A 16,529-nucleotide genomic window follows, 5' to 3' on the forward strand; every position below is an offset into this window, starting at 1 on the left:
GGCTCTGTGGGACTGGGTTGTTCTGATCCTTTCCTCCTGCCCCTTGTTTTTCTTGGAATCACATGTGGGAAGTGCCACTGCGATGGGTTGGTTTGGTGTGAGGTGTTTGGGTGATGCTGTAACAGCTGTCCTGCTTGGGGGAGTCCTGGCATGGTTTGGGTTGGAAGAGACCTTGAAGATCTTGTTTTAATCCCCTGCCATGGGCAGGGACACCTTCCACTATCCCTGGAAGTAGAAGCCCCATCCAGCCTGGCCCTGGACACTTTCAGGGATCCAGGGGCAGCCACAGCTGCTCTGGGCACCCTGTGCCAGGGCCTGCCCACCCTCACAGGAAGGAATTTCTTCCTAATATCCCACCTAACCCTGCCCTCTGGCAGTGGGAGCCATTCCCTGCGTCCTGTCCCTCCATCCCTTGTCCCCAGTCCCTCTCCAGCTCTCCTGGAGCCCCTGTAGGCACTAGAAGGGCTGTGAGCTCTCCCCAGAACCTCCTCTCCTCCAGGCTGAAGAACCCCAACTCTCAACGTGTCTTCATGGGAAAGAGTGCAAGGAAACCTGGCCAAACCACTTAAACCCTGGATTTTTGCCCTGAATTCTCTCTCTTTGCCATGGCCCAGCCTCTGCTCCTCAGCCTGGCATGCTGAGTGAACATGTGTGAGCATTGTTGGTGCAAGCACAATCACCTTGGCCCAGCATCTCCTTGGTCTCCAAGGACCATTGGCCAGGTTGGACAGGGCTGGGGGCAGCTTGGGACAGTGGAAGGTGTCCCTGCCCATGCCAGGGGTGGAACCAGATGAGCTTTAAGGTCCCTTCCAACCAAACCAAGCTGGGATTCTGTGATATCACCCTGTGCTGCTCCATCTTCTGTCCCACACCTGGAATGGGGGAAGCTGATGATGCTAGACACCAGGAGCTTGCATCTCATGGTGGGATTTCATGTGTCCCTGCTGGATCTTGTCCTTTTCCTCCTAGTTAGGCTTTGCTGCCCATGTGAGGTGCCCCATCACTCGGTGGGAAGAAAGAGCTTTGTCTTCTTGAAGCTCAGGAAACCACCGTGGAAACAAAGACCCCAAAACAACCTGAAACAGGGATGGTTTCATGGTGCTTTTGAGTTTCTCACGCCTCTTGGCTCAGAATGTGATTTTAGTGCTCCAAAATGAAACCGTCTTGAAAACATTGTGGGGGTTTTTTGGTTGTTTAGGTTGGCGGAGCGAAACTGCTCATAGAGAGAAATCTAAAGCTAGAGGTGAATTTGTCCCTCTTTGCTTTCCTATAAGTATTACCCTCTGCTTCAATATATATAAGCATTTTTTCAGCCTGAAATTCTGCTTTCAGTGTACAGAGCCCTGATTTGTTTCACTATGAATGGTGGCTCTGACCCAGCCCCAGTGGGAGCTGCATCTGCATTACAGAACTGGAGATGGGAGGCTGAAGTGCAGGACAGGGGATTCTCCTTCCAGTGAACCCCCAGGCTTTGCTCCTTGCAGGAGCACCATGAAGTGATTCATGGCTGTGCTGGAGATAAACACAGTTATCTGCATTTCACATGTGGGGACATTGATGGGTTCTGAATGAGCCCATCTGGGGCAAGGTCCGAGCAGTTTTTCCCAGGGCGCTGGGACTCCCACCAGCTCCTCAAGCCACTCTTTCCCAGGAATAGCCCCATGCTGGGGACTTTCATCCCTGCATTGAATGATTTGCCAAAATTAATGATTTTACATATTGTCATAGGTCTCTGCCACCTCCTTTTTTGAGCAAACAAGGCCTTTTCCTTTTTTCTCCATGAAATACCTCAAATGTTTCAAATGTCCTCTCTCACCCCAGGGCTTTGGTTTCCCGTCTTTCTTCCCTTTTCTCATCTCTCTTTGCTGAGATGGGAGGAGTGGAACTGAATTCAGCACCTGGAGCAAGTGTGTGCTGACAGGTTGGGTAACAACATTACAGGATTTTCTGTGTTCTCTTCTGACCCTTTATTTTTGCTCTCTATCATTTTGATATTGCTGTGCTCTCAGTGCAGGTTTCATGGGGCAGCTGACATGATGGTTGCTCTTAACACTCACTGCTCAGTCAATTTACCCCCTGCTAAAGTCTAGAAGGATTTCACACCCCTCCCTCCTGCATGGACTGTTTTGGATTTGTCAGCACAGGGTTTCTCCTGCTCTGATGTTCCCTTCTGCTTGGTTAGGTGGCTCAGAAATTCCCAAGACTTCATCATTTTTAATTAACCTAAATAATGTTCTTTTCATCTGCAAACTTTGTTTCAGTCTGCAGCCTAGTTTTCAGGTCATTAATAAAGATATTGAGCAACAGGAGACCTGGTTAAATACTCCTGCTTGTGTGTTGTTAATTATTTCCCTCTCAAAATACAAGTTCCAGGCTTAGTTTTGTCAAGCAGCCTCAGGTCTGTGTTCAGTGTCACCTACATCTAAAGCCCAGTTTGGTTAAACCAAAGCTCAGCTTGCTATAGGAAGTCTTCACACTGCTGAGATCAGCCTGCTAATAATTTAGGCTTAAGTCAGCTCCTCACAGAGCAGCTGAACTGAAATGAAATTTCAGTTGAGAGCACCCACAGCAGTGGAAAATGCACCTTTATTGAAATGGGCTGAAACTTGAATGGAGGTGGGTTCAAAGCTTTACATGTTCTTTGTAGAGAACTCTGAGAAGAAACCTTGGAAAGCATCAACACACTGTTTTTCTGAAAGCCCTCATGGCTGAGGGTGAGCCCCAGGATGCTCTCTGGGACCATTGTGATCTCTTACAGCTCCTTTGGCTCTGTTTTGTTGTCACCAGTCTTCCTCACCCTACCACAGTCATCCTTATTTTCAGTTTGCTTTCCAAGTCTCTCTTAGAGCCAGATGTGGCATTTGCCAACCCTGAGCTCTTTTTCAGAGCAGCTGTTTTTGCTGGTGATTTTGTGCCTGTCACATTTTACAGGCTCCCTTGGGACTGTTGTGCTTGGAGAGGCAAAGCTAAAGATGCTCTTGCTATGACATAAGCTGGAGTTTAGGCTGGTGATAAAATGCTGGTCCTAATGGGATGTTTGGGGTGAGTGGTGAGAATCCTTATCCTCCAACATCATCAGAAACCCTCAGAGAAGCACAGAGGGTTGTGATTGCTGCCATCCCCTTCACTGGCTGATGGGACCATGGCTTAGCAGTGGTGGGAGAGCAGAAACTCCCCAGGAGGGGCACAAGGAGCCTCATTTCTGAATTCAGGAATAATTAAATGCTCTCAGGTATCAGAGGTTTGCCAGGTACTGTGGCCCAGGCTGCTCTGAGAGCCAGGAGATGGATGGATGGATGGATGGATGGATGGATGGATGGATGGATGGATGGATGGATGGATGGATGGATGGGTGGATGGATGGAAATCATGTACCGAAATGATGGTCTCTGGGCTGCCTGCAGTAAATATCTCCTGCAGGCTTAAACTCCAGCCCTGGCAGCAGCAAAGGTGAATGTGATTTGTGTTTGCTGGGGCTCATCTGTGTCAGCACTTGCAGCTCCTTCAGAGGCAGCCACGCTGCCACTTGTTTCCGCTCTGACTTGCAAAGATTTATAGATATATTTTTAGACCTAATATATTAATACACTCTTTTCCAAGAAATATAAACTATGAGTTTCCTGCTCTCTGGGAGATTCATTATGTTTTGCTGAAAGCAACCGAAGTTGTTTTCCTTTCCAATGAGCACACGAGTGTCTGGTCCCACTTAACAACTGGAGAAGGTGATTAATTCCTCTGGTTTTGGAGGCAGCAGCAAAACAGAGTCTGGAGATGCAGAACCACCCTGCAGCCTCACTGGGGCTGAATTATCTGGCACAATGGAGCCTGTAATTAGCAGGTGGAGAAGATGCTGCACGTGGAGCATTAGAGGATCACAGAGGGACAGGTTACAGGGCAGCCGAGGGAAATAAAAGATTAGACACAGGCAGTAACAAATTGTTTTCATCTCTCCAGGATGTTTAAATCTCTATAATACAAATTTGAATAAAGAAAACCTTCATTGATGTAAAAGAATTCAACCAAAACAGAGTCTGGGGCTGTTGTACCACATAAATGCAGCACAGATATCATTCCTGCTGCTCTCTGTCAAAACTGGGAGGATTCTTTCTCTTGACAGGTAGGAAAATTTTGGAAGTGGGGGAAAAAGGTGTCTTTACAAAGGTGCAGGTGAAATGCAAAATGGAACATATTCACTGGAGGGCCTGAAATCTTGGTGTGACTTCCCAAATCAGGATGCAGAGTATTAGTGGAAATCACTTTCCCCCACTAAATGGTTTTGGAGAAAGTGTGGGATACTAACCATTAGCTAGTAAATGGGATTTTTTTAGGTGTCTGACTTGGGCATGGTGAAAACCTGAGCAGAGAGTCCTTTTCTCTGGAACATGGGGATCAAAATAATCTCATGAGATGCCAAAGCTGATAAAGTGGGGCAATGCCATGGACACAGCAATTATGGGACAGGGGGGCATGGACACAGCAATTATGGGACAGTGCCATGGACACAGCAGTTATGGGACATTAGGGCAGTGCCATGGACACAGCCATTATGGGGCAGGGACAGTGCCATGGACACAGCAGTTATGGGACAATGCCATGGACACAGCAGTTATGGGATAGGGGCAGTGCCATGGCCATAGCAGTTATGGGGCAGTGTGACATGGCCATAGCAGTTATGGGGCAGAGGGCAGTGCCGTGGCCACAGCAGTTATGGGGCAGTGTGACATGGCCATAGCAGTTATTGGGCAGAGGGCAGTGCCATGGTCACAGCAGTTATGGGGCAGTGTGACATGGCCATAGCAGTTATGGGGCAGTCCCTGTTGCTAACCCCACTGGCACAAACAGGGTGGACATCCTGAGAGGTGGGCAGTGGGGCTGGCACCGATCTCCTGAGGCTTGCAGCCCAGTTTGGAGCTGTTTGCTGCAGGTGTGGATGGGCCAGGATCCATCCCAGGGGTAAAACTGTGCTTGCAGGGATGAAAACCAGTCCCAGCAAGTCCATACAGAGCATCCCTGATGCATGCTGGTGGGAAGTGCCCCATGGTGGGCAAGGACCTGGCCCTGGAGTCCCTGTGGCTCCTCAGGTGATGTTTTCTCCATGGCCATGCAGGTGACTGCTCTGACACCCCAGCCTACACAGCCATGGACTGGGTGGACAGCAATATCCCATAATACCCCTCCCAATTGTTCCTTTAACGGGCGTTGCTTGGATTATTTATAAGAATTAATAAATGTTAGAGTGGATTTAAGAAAGTGGATTTAAGAAAACCCTTTGGGTGTTGGTAATTGTGACTGGCAGCCAGCACCACTGAGCACAGCTCCTGTCAGTGTGTCCTGAGCATGAGCTTCTTTTCTTGTAAAGCCCATGCTGGGCTCCTCAGGGCCATCCTGGTGGCAGCTCCAGTGTCACCTCTGTGGTTTCTCAGGCAGGTACAGAGTGCTGGAGCACAAGGATTTCAGCCATTCAGGGGTTAATGTTCCTCATTAGTGTGGCTGTGCTGATTAGTGCCTGCACCCAGCCAGGTGACAAGAGCCAGGCCTTGGTGTCCCCTCCCCATGGCAAACCCACAGCAGGTACTTTGGGGAGTGTCACCAACCCTGGAAGGGTGGCACAGCCAGAAATCCTCCATGATCCAAGGGTGAGGGCTGTGGGAGGGAGATGGGAGTCAACTTGTCAGGGCAGCTTTTGCATTTTCCCTTTGTCAGCAGGAGCTAATGTTGAACAGGGCAAATCCTTCCCCCCAGAAGGAGCCTGGCAAGACCTTCCCTGTGAATATATGAATAGCACTTGGGTAAGCAGTGCATCTGAATTTATGAATGATTTGACACCAACAGGCTGGAACGAACTCTGTAATTTTATTGTGGTAGATTTAGTGGGTCAGACATATACATGCCAAGTCAAAATGACCTAGAAAACCTTTCTAGGTCAAATTATTGCTTGAAAACTTCTCTTTTTCAAAGGCAAGGCCAGAAGTTTTCGTGCTTACTCTGACACATTTTCCTTCTGAAAGTGCAGCATGAGTCTTCAGGACAGGATTTGTCATGAACTGAGAAGAAAGAAAGAAACCTGAAGAAGGGGGACACTAATTTCTTAATGAAACAAAAACTATTCTGGCCACCTCTGTTGTCCTGAGACAGAATGTTGGATACCTGGCTGGCAGGAATTCAGGGCAGAAGTTGCAACACTGACTGTATTCACACTGTGCTGTTTCCAGTGGTTGCTAAAACCTTTCAAACTCCTGGGTCCTGCAGCAACCAGCACCTCCAGCCTGCCTTGGGAGCCCTAACCCTTCATGAGATGGGAAATTGTTTATTAGGAGCTTTTCCTTCCCTGGAGAAGTTCAAAGGAGGCTGCTGAGGTTTGGATGCGATGGCTCCTCACTGGAGCTTTGGGAACACTCCAGCCTGGGAAGCACAGGGGTAGGTGAGGATAGAAGGACCCAAAATTGTCATCCTGAAGCTCCTTCCTGCCCTGGTAACTCCTGGGTGTGAGCAAAGGCAGATTTTGTGCTATTAGGAGGAAGCCTGGGCTGCTAATAAAGGCTCAGCTCTTGTTGTGGGTTATTTATTTCTGAGTGCAAACAGAACATAACAGAGCCAGGGCTTCAACAAGGAGTGCACAGGGCTCCTCACCACCCTCATTTACCTTGGGCTGGGCTGAAACCTTTTTGTTCTGTGGTGCTTGTGGCCATGCTGTGAATGTGGTGGTGTTTGCAGGGGTCCCCAGGGCAAGGGAAGAGATGAGAATGTTGATTCCATGTTTCAGAAGGCTGATTTATTATTTTATTAGATATATTATATTAAAAGAAAATGATATATTAAAACTATACTAAAAGAATAGAAGAAAGCATTTCACCAGAAGGCTTGCAAGGAATAGAAAAGAATGGAATGATAATAAAATCTTGTGACTGACCAGAGAGTCTGGACAGCTGACTGTGATTGGCCATTAATTAGAAACAACCAACATGGACCAACCAAAGATGCACCTGTTGCATTCCACAGTAGCAGATAATTATTGTTTTTCTTTTCTTCTGAGGCTTCTCAGGAGAAAAATCCTGGCAAAGGGATTATTCATAAAACATGTCTGTGACACTGTGCCATGTGGCTGGCTGAGGAGCTGGGCTTGGGCTGGCAGAGGTGCCCAAATCACGGAATCTTTAAGGTTGGAAAAGACCTCCAAGATCATCAAATCCAGCCTTCCACTGAGTACCACCATGCCCACTAAACCACAATGGGACATGTCACCCTGGGACATGCCACAATAGGACATGCCAGCCTGGGACATGCCACCTCTCTCCTGTTTTTAACTCTCCCAGCCATGGGGATCCAGCTGTGCTGCTCCCAGCAGCAGCTCCCAAACACAAGTCCTGCTCCCCAGCTGGAGCCAAAGGCAAGCTGTGGCACACCACCCCTCTGGCTTTACTGCCCATGAAGGGTGGGCATCCATCCCATTCCCTCACGGGATTCTGCTGCTCACAGTGACCCCCAGATGTGTTAGAAAGTCTCTTTTCCCAGCCCAGCCCAGCCATCAAAGAAGGAGTCAGAGCTCTTTTTTTCTTGTTCTCAAGGTTTATTGTTTCTTATCTATAAAATTCTTTCTGTGGCCTGCTGAGGTCCATTCAGCAGGTCAGACAGAGGCACTCTGCCTATCCTTGGGGCGGTGTTATCTTTTTATACTAAAAACTATGTGTACATTATTTACCATAACTTCCCAATACCTATCACCTATGTTAGACAGTGAGCTCCTACTCTAAACCAATCTAAAAGTGCCAACATCACAGCAGAAGATGGAGGCCAAGAAGAAGGAGGAGAAAGGCTGGACATGCCCAGATTCCTCCATCTTGCCCCCTGAACCCCCATTCTAAAAACCACAAAAATCTATATTTCACCCTGTGACAAACTATTTATTATTCTACTTAGACTTCCATGGCTTGCAGATCTTCAGATAAGGTTGGTAATTTTTCCATGGGCATAATCAAAGTCACAGGTGTCTTGGGCCCTGTGCTAGGGTCTCTGAGCCCCCTGGCAGGGGTTTGGGCAATCCAGGACAGCCAGAGGAATGTCCTGAATTCCAACAAATCCCCATCCCACACCCAGAGCTCCTCCCTGCTCCCTCCACCTGCCCAAGGTGGGGCTATTAGAAATAAATTATTTAAAGGCCTCTCAAGCCAAAGCATTCCATGAATCCATGGTTAACCCACCCCAGGGCTGGGTGCAGGTGGGACCCATCACCGTGGGCATCCCACCACTCCCTGCCAACCCTCCCACTGCAGCAGCACAACCCAAACTCCACAGGCTCCAAATGGATTTTCCAGCCCAGCCCTGACCTACTTGAAAGTAGCTTTTGCCATCCCAGGGAAGTGGGTAATGGGAGGCTGCAGTGCCTTCAGAACAATTACAGCTCACAGCAGTCCAAATGAAAATGTTTGTTGAAAACAACATGTGCATAATTAAGGCTTAATGAGCCCTTGTCTGTTTGGAATCTGCAATTAGATTTATAATAGAAAATACCAGCAAATGCCAAATAGCTTTAAAAGAAGACGAGATAAAAGATAATTTTGCTGCAAATCTATAGTAATACTGTAATTTAATGAGCTGGAAGTGGTGCAGAGAAAGACTGTAAAAGCTTTGGACAAGTTTGTATTGTGTGTGTTTATCTTATCTGCCCATTTCCCTATCTATAAAGCTGTCAGTCTTGCTTTTAACTGCTTGGAAAAAGGCAGGACTTTGCTAAAATCAGGAAGACTCCCTTTGTTTATTTTTATTTAAGTCATTAATTAGTCAGGCAAAGCTGCTCTTTTCTCTTTCTCATCAACATGCTCTAAACTTCTTGTTAAGGTCAATAATAGTAATAATAATAACAGTCATAATAATATCTTTATTCAATTATTTACAGTGAGGCAGGGGCATAATAATAATCAGAGGTGCTTTTTGCTGGTTACTTTCATTAATTTTAATGGGTTTTTAACTGTCTTTTTAATTTTCAACGCTAAGGGAGATATTGAACAAACGAACCTGAGGTCAGCTTGGCTGCAGTAAGCACAGAATACCTTTAGCCCTAATGAAAATGTTAGAGGGTAGTAAAATCTGGTGGAGTGATGAATAAAGTGAACAGAGAGGTAGCAACAAAAAGGAAGAGAAGCTGAAATTAAAAGTGCTTGAGGGAGATGGTTGGGGTTTTTTTTCATATTTAATAGTTGAGAGTGGGAATGAAGTTTTAGGTGTGACACATGGACCAAAGCAGGGCAGTGGGGGTGCTGGGGCTGTGATGTGCTCACGCCCATGGAAACACAGCTCAGCAGCTTTGTGTGAGCAGCCCAGCTCAGCACTCGGTAGAACAGGGCCACGAGGATGTGGTGGTGCTGCCTGGGGAGGGAGGCACCTCTCACATGAGCTGTTGTGGCCCGTGGGAAACCATCCTGGGCCTAAGCCCTGTCCAACCCCACTGGGCCTGAGCCCTGTCAAACCCTCCTGGGCCTGAGCTCTGTCAAACCCTCCTGGGCCTGAGCCCTGTCAAACCCTGCTGGGCCTGAGCCCTGTCAAACCCTGTTGGGCCTGAGCCCTGTCCAACCTCGCTGGGCCTGAGCCCTGTCCAACCCTGCTGGGCCTGAGCCCTGTCAAACCCTGCTGGGCCTGAGCCCTGTCCAACCTCGCTGGGCCTGAGCCCTGTCAAACCCTCCTGGGCCTGAGCCCTGTCAAATCCTCCTGGGCCTGAGCCCTGTCCAACCTCGCTGGGCCTGAGCCCTGTCAAACCCTGCTGGGCCTGAGCCCTGTCAAACCCTGCTGGGCCTGAGCCCTGTCAAACCCTCCTGGGCCTGAGCCCTGTCCAACCCTGCTGGGCCTGAGCTCTGTCCAACCCTGCTGGGCGTGAGCTCTGTCAAACCCTGCTGGGCCTGAGCTCTGTCCAACCCTCCTGGGCCTGAGCTCTGTCAAACCCTGCCTGGCCTGCCCTGGGTCCCCTGCATGGTGTGAGCTCCAGCCTGGGGCTGTGTTTGCAGCTGGGCTGCTGCAGCTCCAGCTCAGCCTTGCCAGCAGTGAGGGGAGCCTGTGCATCCTCCATCCCCTGCACCTGCCCAGCCCTGACCTGCCCACAGAATCACAGAGTGAACCAGCTTGGAAAAGATCTGTGAGATCATCAAGTCCAACTTATGACCTAACACCATCTCATCAACTAAACCAATCCCTGAGGGTTTTACTTTTGCTATTTTCCATATATTTGTAACTACAATTCTTTAGTGTATAACTCTAAACCCCACACTCAGTGTGAGCTGCTGCTTTCCCAGCTTGGGCAGACACAACAATTCCTCTCCAGGCCTGGCAATCAAGGACACCTCACTGCCTCAGGGCCCAGAGATGGAAACAAAAGGGAGTTGGGGGAGCAAACTTGGGGTAAATGACTTCATTACTTGATGCTGTAATTGGAAGATTAACCCCCAATATGCAAATGGACCAAATTTATAAAAGTGTAAAACCCGTGACCTGTGATCCATTTTTGAGTGGATCTGGGGGGGCTTTGTCTGCCCTGGATGTACCTGAAGGCCCTTCAATAAATATAACTGCTTTTTATTCGCTTAACTTTGTCTGGCCTCTGGTTTTAGGTAGTCCCAAAAAGGCATCAAAACCATGGCACTGAGTGCCACATCCAGGCATTTTTTAAACACGTCCAGGGACGGTGACTCCACATGATTCCAGTACCCAATCACTCTTTCAGAGAAGAATTTTTTCCTAATGTCCAGCCTAAACCTCCCCTGGTGCAGCTGAAGGTTGTGTCCTCCTGTCCTGTTGCTGGTTGCCTGGGAGAAGAGACCAACCACGCCTGGCTACAGCCTCCTGCCACGGAGTTGTGGAGAGTGATGAGGTCTCCCCTGAGCCTCCTCTTCTCCAGGATAAACACTCCCAGCTCCTCACAGGGTTTGTGTTCCAGACCCCTCCCCAGCCCTGTTGTCCTTCTCTGGACACGCTCCAGCCCCTCCATGTCCTTCCAAAATTGGGGGCCCAGAACTGGACACAGCACTTGAGGTGCTGCCCAACCAGAGCTGAGCACAGGGGACAATCCCTGCCCTGCTCCTGCTGGCCACACCATCCCATCCCTGCTTCCCAGGGTTCTGCCCTTCTCAGGGACATGGAAACACATGGCTCCTCTGGATCACGTTGCCCCATCCAACCTGACCTTGCAATTTCAGAAACTGCCTTCCTATCATCCTTGGTTTAGGACTGGGTTTTATTTAGTCTTTAAAGACCTACCTTTTCATTAGTTTTATTATTTTTGAGTCCAGAATATGTCCAGACACTGTGAAATGGATTTTACTTTGTCAGCCCTTTTCTTCTTTTTTTTTTTCAAAGTCATTCTAAGTGCCACTGCAGGAGTATATTTGCATACAAAGTGGAGTGCAGAATCACAGAAAGCAGGTTTTTGCTGGTGCCAAATATCTGTGTCTTGGAAACTATTTTCTAAATGACTGGCATGGAAGATCTCTGATTATTTTTTTTCCCCTCCCAACTAACTGGTTTTGCATAATGTTCCCCATGGTCTTGAAAAATCAACTATTTGTTTCCCTTATACTTTGCAAGAGAAGAAAACAGACAAGATCTTGAATTCTGGGGACAGAAATGTCCTTTTGCTTGGAAAGAGGTTTGAGTTGGAAGGGACCTTAAAGCTCATCTCATTCCACTCCGTGCCATGGACAGGGGCACCTTCCACTATCCCAGGATGCTCCAGCCTGGCCTTGGGCACTGCTAGGGATCCAGGGGCAGCCACAGCTGCTCTGGGCACCTTGTGCCAGGGCCTCACCATCCTCTGAGTAAAGAATTCCCTTGTAATATTTAATGTGTGCTGAAAGAGCAGGGACTGTGGGGTGAATTAAAGCTCCTGTTTTTCTTTGTGAATATCCATTGAGTAGCACATGTGATTTTAGGAATTACTGGAGTGAGTTAGGAGGTGCTTGGCATCCAGGCTGTTTACCTGTGCAGCTGCCAGCAAGGCATTGGGATTAGAAACAAAATACACTTAGGAAAGTGCCCAGCATTAAGGCATCCCCTCCTCACTCCTCTGACAGCTCTGCTTCTCACATCATTATTTACTCACCATGCAGTCAAGAATAGACAAACAGAGATTTCCAAACCCGTTCCCACTCCGTGTGCATCACACCCAGCGTCACCCAGCCCCTGCTGCTGCTGCTGGGAGCTGCTGCTGCCTCACTCCCCAGGGAATGGCTTTGATTCCATCCAGGAATTCACCTCAGGTGTGTGGCTCAGCATCACTGCCTGTGCTGCACACTCCATGGGCAGAGGGGACCAAATTATAGAGTGGGAAATCTTCCCTGGTTAAGGTTTCCTCATTCCCAGCTGCTCCCTGGTGTGACGGTGTTCACAGGGGTCTGAGGATGAGGGAAGAGACAAGGGTCTGACTCCATGTTTCAGAAGGCTGATTTATTATTTTATGATATATATTACATTAAAAGTATACTAAAAGACTAGAAGAAAGGATTTCATCAGAATGCTAGCTAAGAATAGAATAGGAAGGAATGATAACAAAGGTTTGTGGCTCGGACAGAGAGTCCACAGCTGGGCTGTGATTGGCCATTAATTAGAAACAACCACATGAGACCAATCACAGATGCACCTGTTGCATTCCACAGCAGCAGATAATCATTGTTTACATTTTGTTCCTGAGGCCTGTCAGCTTCTCAGGAGGAAAAATCCTAAGGAAAGGATTTTTCATAAAAGATGTCTGTGACACCTGGGCTGTTCGGGGAGTGCTGGCTGCTGTTCTGCTGTGCAAATCAGCACCTCTATAAAAGACTCCCAGAGCAGAGCCAGGCTGGTGGCTGCTTCCCAGGCACACAGGTACCAGCTCTATTTTTATCTCAGCCCCGAGGTTTTATCTTGCAGAAAACATTGTTTCTCAGTGCCTTTGACTGTTCTAGCACAGGGTCTCTGTGGCTTCTTTTAGATCTTTGCGTGTTTTCTGTCCCTCTTGGTTTCCTGTGTGTTACAAGTGCTGCTGGAGGAGCAGACAGTGCAGTTGTTGCTTGTTAGCACTTATTGTATTTATTTTACACACACCAGCCCAGTGCCAGGATGGGGCTGCATCCCTGTGCCCTCTCCTCACCAGGTTCCTCAGCTCTCCCTCTCACTCAGCTGCTGATGGCTGAAGGACCAGCTCAGCAAGAGCTTGGCATTTATATTTTTTTGCACATACACTCCTCGAGCACCTGTGATGAACAGCTCCAGATGAGGTTGTTTGGTTTTGAGGAGGAAGTGATGTACATGCCAGAGACTTGCACCAGAAGCGCTGCAAAACCAACAGCACTGAGCTGGTCAGCAATGGGCTGGGGAGCTCCTGGCTGAGAGCAGTGGGTGCTGCCCCTCTCCCAGCAGCCTGATTTCAGTATCCATGCCCACATTTGGAGAGAAATCGGAAAGGATTTGGGGTTTGGCTGCAGCTCTGGTGAGCTCTCAGTGCCACGGAAAAGGATGGAAATGTGCTGAGCACTCCGTGCACCGGGGCAGCTCAATGCAACGGCTCACCCCAGCAGCATTATTACACCAGGCTAAAAGCTAAACACAATCATCTGAACACAGTCAGAATGTATTAGATCAACAGCTGCCCTCAGGAGCAAAACCTGCTCAGCTGAAACCCCAACCCCTCCTCCGTGCACCGCGAGGTGCAACCATGAGTGACTTTGGCCTTTAAATTAATCACCTTTCTCTGAGCATCCTTCTCCTCAGTGCAGCTGGGGGGACAAGAAGAGGAGGCTGGATGGATGGAGGATTGTCTATTCTCTGCTGCTTTCACTCCTTTTTGGAGTTGCACAGGAAAGGGTTAAGGAGAATTTTGATCTCTGCAATATTTTCATGCTTATACATTCTGTTTCTCATTTCCATGACAAAGATGGTAGGAAGAGCAGAATAAGGTACAGAATTTGCAGAGCAATTTTAAGACTGTAATGAGAACAGAAAATAGTAGGGGGAGAAGAATTGTAATTAGAATATGAAATGGGAAAAAAAAATTAATCTATTTCCATGTCAGTCTTGAGACTAAATTCTGCTGCTCCCTGTAGCTTTCAGTGCATGGGGGTTTTTGTGTGTGTGTGTGAAGAGCTTGAACTCCTCTGCAGGCTCTGAAAGATCCAGGTAAATGAGTTTAAGGCCTCATCCCCCCCAAATAATGTAATAACAATAATATTGTGTGCAGCGTTGACAGAAAGCCAGGCAGTCTCCCAGATAAATGAATGCTGTCACTCGAATAGTGGTGGCATTGCTGGGGAATAAAAGGGGATGCTGGAGATGCTTTTGGGGTGGAGGTCTGTGTAAGTATCACACGATCACATATCACAGAAGGACCCAAACAGTGCCTGGTCCAGCTGAGCTCTGAGGCTCTCCAGGGATGGAGGTCCCACAATGGTATTTGATCACCCACATGCTAAAAAATGAATCTATCTGCCCACAGCTCCCAGGAGCCCACAGGTCAGGCTTTTGGTTCTGGTTTTGAGTCCAGTATGAAGAACTTCTCTGGAAGGGTTTAATTTCACTTGCTAAAAATCTCAGTGTCTGTCTCCTTGATTTTAGGCTGTTAGAACCCTGCTTTCCTTTCAATTTTCACATACATCTTCATTGAGTCCATCTAACACCCTTCTATCCCTTCATCCCCCCTTTTTACTCACCCACATGTGCCATCCCACACCTTGGATCCTCTTTGCAGTTATCATCTCTCCTTCTAACAGTACAGATGGTAAAATAATACTTGGTCTTTCCCTCTTTTCTCCTTTTGTGATTGCTTCCAAAACCTGAATGGCATCTTTGGCAACTGCTGAGGACTGGAAATAAATTGGAAGTGATCTCTCTAGAAAAGTTTCTCTTCTGGACAGCAACATCAATTTTAAGGCTCATTGTCATGTCTGTCGTTGGGATTGCTTTTCCTCAGTGCATTACTTTGCATTTATTGACATTAAATTTAATCTTCCATTTCCTCAGTGCCACTTAGTGCAGTGAGAGTCCTAATGCAAAGCTATTCAAAGTCGCTTTTAGTTTTGGCTGGCCTGAATAATTTCTGTCTCATTAATAAGCTGAGCCCTTCCAGATCAGTTATAGGATGAGCTGGAGAGATTTTAGTGCAGATGGATCATGGACCATGATATTTTGCTTGCTAAAACCTCCTGAGTGTCTGGCTGTGAGTAAAAGAACCTTCCCTTGGGTCCCATGAAGTGTTGGGGTTTGGGGTTTAGAGGTGGTTTTTGAGGAGCTTTGTGAAAATTTCAACCAGAGAGATCAGTTCATCTTTCCTAGGGGCTTGCTGACCCTTCAGCAAGCTCCAAGCGGGCTGTGAGGGACAAGGTCCCTCTTCTTGGTTCCCTCTGGGTCCCCTTGGGGTGTGTTGGAGTGTGATAGGCTCACACTGAGGGAGTTGGACGAGCTGGTTTGGAACCTTCCCCTTCCCGCTCCTGTTGGTTTGGGCACAGAGACAGAAGGTCAGACATTTAAAATCACTGAATCATTTAGGTTGGGAAAGAGCTCTGGGATTATTGAGCCCAACTATTGATCCAGCACAGCCAAGGCCACCTCTAACCCATGTCCCCAAGTGTCACATCCACGTGTCTTTTAAATCCCTCCAAGGAGGGTGTCTCCACCATGCCCTGGGCAGCTGTGCCACAGTTGGACGACCTTTTCAGTTAAGGAACCTTGCCTAATCTCCCATCTAAACCACACCTTGAGGCCGCTCCCTCTCCTCCTGTCTCTGTTCCCTGGGAGCAGAGCCCAACCTGGGGCTGTCCCCCCCTGTCAGGAGCTGTGCAGAGCCACAAGGTCCCCCCTGAGCCTCCTTTTCTCCAGGCTCAGCCCCTTCCCAGCTCCCTCAGCCCCTCCTGGAGCTCCAGACCCTTCCCCAAGCTCCATTCCCTTCTCTGGACATGCTTCAGCCCCTCAAGGTCTATCTTGTCATGATGGTCCCAAAGTTCTCTCACATTGTTTTACAGCAGGTGGGTGATGGGGGTTCCTTAGCATTTCCTTGGTTGGTTTTATGTTTTCCTTCTGGCCATCCCAGTGTGAGAGCTTCTCAGATGGGTCTTTCCAAGGGAGATGCTCCAGTTTAGGAATTTCTGAATACTCCCTCCATCAGTGTCCATCAGGCTGGTGCAGGTCATTCCTTTCTTTCCCACCTGGCTGTAGCTTCCTGACAGTCTCTACCATACCTTGGCCCCATCAACTCTGCAGGTGTCCTCTTCATGGTATATTTGAGAAAAAAGACTCCTACCAATTTAAAAGTAGGTTTTTATCCTACTTGTAAGCTGTTCTTAAAACAAACAAACCAACCAAACAAACCACTTTTTACTGTAAGGCTTTAAGCTTCAAGATTTCAACTGTATCAAGCTGAATTTCCCCTGGGATAAAGGGTGACAATATTCAGTGTTTGTAGGAAACCCAGCCCCTGAGAGCCCCGGTGGCCACTGTGGCTGCTGGATTTGTGCTGTGCCTCTGACACCTGCTGTGGGGTCGTGCTCCCTGTTAATGCCATTTGTCCCCAAACAAATCGG

At 48.1% G+C, this 16,529-nt stretch overlaps 1 protein-coding gene across 1 annotated transcript in view; it reads left to right on the forward strand.

The window, feature by feature from the left end:
• TOX2 (TOX high mobility group box family member 2) overlaps nt 1-16,529 on the forward strand; it is a 175,064-nt gene that overhangs the window by 46,077 nt on the left and 112,458 nt on the right. The gene's annotated exons all lie outside the window — the stretch shown is intronic.

The sequence above is a fragment of the Ammospiza nelsoni genome, chromosome 12, assembly GCF_027579445.1.
Source record: "Ammospiza nelsoni isolate bAmmNel1 chromosome 12, bAmmNel1.pri, whole genome shotgun sequence".
In the NCBI taxonomy this organism is placed as follows: domain Eukaryota; kingdom Metazoa; phylum Chordata; class Aves; order Passeriformes; family Passerellidae; genus Ammospiza; species Ammospiza nelsoni.